The sequence below is a fragment of the Melopsittacus undulatus genome, chromosome 10 (genome assembly GCF_012275295.1).
Source record: "Melopsittacus undulatus isolate bMelUnd1 chromosome 10, bMelUnd1.mat.Z, whole genome shotgun sequence".
Classification (NCBI taxonomy): domain Eukaryota; kingdom Metazoa; phylum Chordata; class Aves; order Psittaciformes; family Psittaculidae; genus Melopsittacus; species Melopsittacus undulatus.
Genome location: NC_047536.1, coordinates 23,316,537 through 23,322,537, shown reverse-complemented (window position 1 = coordinate 23,322,537; position 6,001 = coordinate 23,316,537).

The window sequence follows — 6,001 nt, the reverse complement described above, 5'->3', positions numbered from 1 at the left end:
CTTGGGCCTCCCACGCCCTTGCTGTATCCCTCAGAGTTATTAGGTTATTAGCTCATGTACCAAATATCCATTCTCCTGTGAGAACATTGTCCCCACAGGCAGTGACGGCAATGACAGTATTTTCCAGTACAACTGGGGCCGAAGGAGACTCTCTCCATAGAATCCCAGAGTGTTTTGGGTTGAAAGGGACCTTAAATCTCATCCAGCTCCAACCCCTGCCATGGGCAGGGACACCTTCCACTGGAGCAGCTTGCTCCAAGCCCCTGTGTCCAACCTGGCCTTGAACACTGCCAGGGATGGGGCAGCCACAGCTTCTCTGGGCACCCTGTGCCAGCGCCTCAGCACCCTCACAGGGAAGAACTTCTGCCTAAGAGCTCATCTCAGTCTCCCCTGTTCTAGCAGGTTAAAGCCATTCCCCTTGGCCTGTCCCTACAGGCCCTTGTTCCAAGCCCCTCTCCAGGTTTCCTGCAGCCCCTTTAGGCACTGGAGCTGCTCTGAGGTCTCCCCTTCAGGAGCCTTCTCTTGTCCAGGCTGCCCCAGCCCAGCTCTCTCAGCCTGGCTCCAGAGCAGAGCTGCTCCAGCTCTCGCAGCATCTCCGTGGCCTCCTCTGGACTCTCTCCAGCAGCTCCACATCCCTCTTGTGCTGCTGCCCCAGAGCTGGATCAGGGCTGCAGGGGGGGTCTCCCCAGAGCACATCAGAGGGGCAGGATCCCCTCCCTGAGCTGCTGCTCATGCTCTGGGGGTGCAGCCCAGCACATGGGGGGTTCTGGGCTCAAGCATACACTGAAGCTGGGTCACGGGGAGCTTCTCCTCACCCAACACCCTGAGAAAGTTGGGGCTGTTCAGCCTGGAGAAGAGAAGGCTGCGTGGAGACCTCAGAGCAGCCTTCCAGTATCTGAAGGGGGCCTACAGGGATGCTGGGGAAGGACTCTTCATTAGGGACTGTAGTGATAGGACAAGGGGTAACGGATTGAAACTTAAACAGCAGAGGTTTAGATTGGATCTAAGGAAGAAATTCTTTACTGTTAGGGTGGTGAGGCACTGGAATGGGTTGCCCAGGGAAGTAGTGAATGCTCCATCCCTGGTAGTGTTCAAGGCCAGGTTGGATGAAGCCTTGGGTGATATGGTTTAGTGTGAGGTGTCCCTGCCCATGGCAGGGGGGTTGGAACTAGATGATCTTGAGGTCCTGTCCAACCCTAACTATTCTATGATTCTAAGTTCCTCCTCAGGGCTGCTCCATCCAGCCTCTCCCAGCCTGTGTTTGTGCTGGGGATTGCCCTGACCCATGGGCAGGATCTTGCATTTGGCTTTGCAGAGCTCCATGAGGTTCTTATGGTCCCAACTCTACAGCCTGTGATTCGGAGAAAACTCAAGGAACAAACTTGCCAACACAGTTTTCAAGCTGACAAGCAGGTATTCTTCATTGTGGTGCAGGGAGACACTGGGGATAGCTCCTCCTAACGTGTGTGTCTCTATTGCTACACAAGCCGTCCCTATATAGTCCCTGGGCATACAAACATTCATGAGGCTATGTATGGATTACATCACTTTCCAGAAAGCTCCCCGCATGCGTACAGAATTGTGGTGGTGGTCTCTGAGGGTTGTTTACTTCTTCCAACAATCTTCATCACTTCTGGCAGCCTTTGAAGCATGCACAGTAGATGCTTGTACCAGTTTAATTGGTTCGTTAGCACCAGAGACGTAATAACCCTCCTATCCTCCTACTTATCAGTTTGTTTACCCATAGCCTATCCTGGACTCCTGCTATTCCCAGATACTCCTTATCCCTGCATCCTGTTTTTCTAGACTGTTTTTCTTAAGACCACATCAACTATAACGATTTATCTTGTGCCAGTATGTTCTCTATCTGTACTCTATTTTTTCTATGTATTATGCACCTCAGTAATTTTCCACTGCTACTGTTACAAAGTCATTGAACTTAACATTGCTTAAAACTAATTCTAAAGGTTTATAAATTCCATTTTGTGATTTTGTGTTCCCCTTGTTTCAGCTGTCCAGGTCCCTCTGGATCTCATCCCTTCCCTCCAGTGTGCTGACCTCACCACACACCTCAGTGTCATCAGCAAACTTGCTGGGGATGCTCAATCCCCATGTCCATGTCGACAAAAAAGATGGTAAACTGCACTGGTCCCAACACCCAAGGGATGCCGCTTGTCACTGGTCTCTACTTGGACATCAATCCACTGACAACTTGCGACCATCCAGCCAATTCCTTATCTACTGAGTGGTCTACCCATTGAATCCATGTCTCTCTCTAGTGTAGAGAAAACGATGTTGTGCAGGACAGTGTCAAGCACCTTGACAAGGAAGATGACATCAATCTCCTTATGCCAGGTAACCAGGACTCCCTTTTCCTTCCAGAGGGGGCCCATGTTTTCCTTGTTTACTGCCAACATACCTATAGGAGATTTTCTCAGTGCCTGGCTCTGTTCAGATGTAATTCCATCAAGGCTTCAACTTTCCCAGCCTCATCCCTGGCTGCTCAGACAATTTCTCTATGTTCCTCCCAGGCTATTGTTCTTGCTTCCATGCTCCCTAGGCTTCCTTCTCATGTTGGGGTTTGTCCAGGAGCTCCATGTTCATCCATGCAGTCTTTCTTCCATTCTTGCCTGAATTCCTCTTTGCTGGAATGTGTCTGTTCTGAGCCTAGAGGGGATGATCCAGCTTTCTTGGACCTCTTTTTCCTCCAGGGATTTATCCCATGGGATACAACAGAAGCAATTAGATAGAACAGAACAATCTTTGTCTAGAACAAAGATTTTACCTAAACAGTAGTATTTCTGTCATCAGAAATGGTATAAAGAAGGAGAAGCATTTATAATTGCCACTGGGAGTGGGAATTTCTGGTTCATACTGTGTCATTAGTGACTGTGGCTTACCATGTACTGTGTCCTCCTGCCATGTACACCAATCCCTAAGATCCCTGGTTTGTGTCAGTTGTGAGCCTGCTTGTCAAGGAAACTTGGTCACCTATGACTGTAAGCAAGAGGAAAAAGCAATGTTCAAAGCTGCAGCTGAAAACAGGACAAGGCTTGTCACGAATTGCATAGGATGTTTTGCTGTAGTCAGACAAAAACGTGCATGATGGTATCTAGTGGAGGAGGTACAGAAATAGAAACAGCAGGAAAGCTCAGAAAGTCAAGAGTGTGATGCTGATGGCTGTGAATCATTAGAATTTATCTGTTAATCTTTCAAATTACATTTCCCCAGCTATCTGTTCTGCCTCCTTGCTCATTTGTTTCCTAGAAGTTTATTCCAGATTACCAGACTGTTAGAAGATTATCAAAGCGAATGAGAGGCCAAGCTTTGAGAAAGAACTGAAGACAGATGTTTGATAGCAAACTGCAGCTGTACAAGAGCTGCCAGTTCAGCTGTAAGAACAACAAGCTGCGACGCTACATCAGCTTCCAAAATGCTTGTTTTCTGTTTTCAGTTTGGTTTTGCCACAGTAAAGGTTAGTCCCATGTTGCCTGAGTAGTAGAATATAATCTTCTGTAGTGTTCTGCCTGACAAGTGGTTGCTCTCCCAGTAGGTGGGTTTGTGCCTGACTGCTGCAGTGCAAGCTCTTCCCTGAGCAACCTATGTCTGGCCCCTGCCAGAGGCAGGACATCAGCCTGGATGTACATCCAACCCTGGGTGGTAAGACTGAGTTCACTTGCCCTGCTTCTGAGCTCTCCTGTTCTTCCAGCTCACTCTTCCCTTTCTGCTTCACCTTTCTCATAAATGATGGGACAATGGGCAGTTTAGTATCCCTGGAGGAAAATGGTTAGAAACAGGTTGGAGATAGTGGTTGGGTACTGGGACAAGCCTGCCCTGATGAAAGCCTCTCTTGGGCTTTTCCAGCAGTGCAAAGGCAGCCTACAGCTTAAGTCTGCATATGTTTGGATTCTCAGAATGTTCACAGGGATCAGCCGGGGTTAGGTTTGACTGTATGGCTCTACCTCATATTCTGCTTTCTGCAGCAGAATAGGGGCATTTGGGCAGTTAACCTAAGTCATGGCTTGGTCTAGGCCCAGGTGTCTGTCAACTGTGGGAAAACATTCCTCAAACGGCTCTGATTTGGGCTAATAGCTAAAAGGATGTTGGATGAACTGTAAAATCCTATGGTGAGAAGGCAACACAATTCCACGTTTCCTTTCCCTCAGTGTATGTGTTTGAATGAAGAGAGCTGATGGAGAAGAAAGATCACTCTGATTCTGATGCTTTTGAAGGAAGACATTTCTTGGACACTGTGGAATCCTAAAGAGAATCAGGTTCAAGGATTCTTGCTGATCTTTACAGGAGAAGCTCTACATCCCTTGTAGAACTTTTGGTTTGAAGGGACCTCATCTGGCTCCAGTCCCTTGACTAAGAAATCCTTTGTTTTCAGTTCTTTTTATAGTCCCTAATGAAGACAGGGAAGTGCCCCCAGGGGCAATTCAGTCTCTTAGTGTTTAGGAACAGCTTAGGGAGACTGTGCTTTTACTGCAGGTGTTTCAACATAGATTAATATACCTAGGATACACAGATGTATTCACATAGGTATTACACACACGTACAGACACTGCACATTCTTATATATCCTCTCTATAGAATATGGCTGAACCTGTGTTAGTCTCTGTCACAAGCCCAAGGGAGCAACCATAGCAGAAGCAGAAATTTGAGCTGGCCAATGAAACACATTACTGCCTGATGGATACAAGGAGCTGGCTTTTCCTTGTGGAAAGAGAAATGCTTTCTCACTTCCTTTCTGCTTGTGACTGTAACACCAGGCTTGTTCCTTGCTGTGTAAGGCTGCTGTTCATCCTTTTTTCTTCTTTGCATATTGCAAATAACGGCATATTTCTGGAATAAAACAAGCATAACTTTACATCTGTGTTATTAACATTTTTCTGCTGAATACCCAGCAGAAAAGGGTAATATCATGGAGAAATGCCCCACTTTTCAGCCCATTGCATCTTCCATAGTGGATGTCTGGGCTTGCAGAGACTTTGGGTTTTCTAACACAGAAGCAGCTCCCTTAATTCTACATTCTGTACCAAAGCAACTTAGTTTTAAAACCTTTGTTTCTTTCCCCAGTGTTACTTTGAGTAATTATCCCATGGAATTTGTACATTTGTTTCTTCCATGTGGGAACATTGCACCCGGGGTGGAGTGGGTCTGTGTGATTGAAAGCAAAACATACTTGTGCCCTAATTGTCACGAGTGTTATGTGACATAGCTGGATCATGGTGTTTCTAATGTATCTTAACATGCTTTTCTGCTAATATTCACTTTCATTAAAAAAGGAAAAGGGAGCATTATTGCTGTTGTCACAGGGAGGAAAGCTTGATGTAATTCATCTTGAAAACAAGGCAAGGAGAAAGTATGGGTTTAGTTCTTTTTAATTTTGTGGACTGAAATGTCTTTCTGTACTGCTCATGGTCCTCAGAGCCTGCTGCAGGCCTTGTGCTATGATCTTGTACAGCACCAAAACTGTTCTTTTTCCACCATGAACATGAAAAAATAAGTTCTGAGAAATGCGAGCTCATTTGAAATGAAGCTTAAAGCATTTTTCTTTGCTGCATTGTCTCTACACTTTCTGACAGCCTCACACAATGGGTTGCTCTCCTACAAGTCCCAGCCAGCAGAAAGGATTGCATTTCTTTCATCGGCAGGAGCTGTGCAAAGATCTCTTGGGTTCTCTTGACACTATTATTTACATTCATGGCTGTGGTGTCCATTGAGGTCTCCCTGACACTGAGCCTGCCTGGGGCTGGCCGTGTAGTCTCCAATTTTTTGTACATGAAAATTTGTTTTTATTTTCAAGCCTACTCCATTTTTTTCAAATTCATTTGAGCTGTTGCTGAAACACATTGTTTGCCTCTACACTTTGTTCTGGATGAGGGAGGTGGCCATTAATTCCTGCCCCCAACCAAGGACATGTTCAGGCTTAAAGAATAACGAGTGCTCATCTATGCCCCATCGCTGGCAGTGTCCAAGATCAGGTTGGATGGGGCTT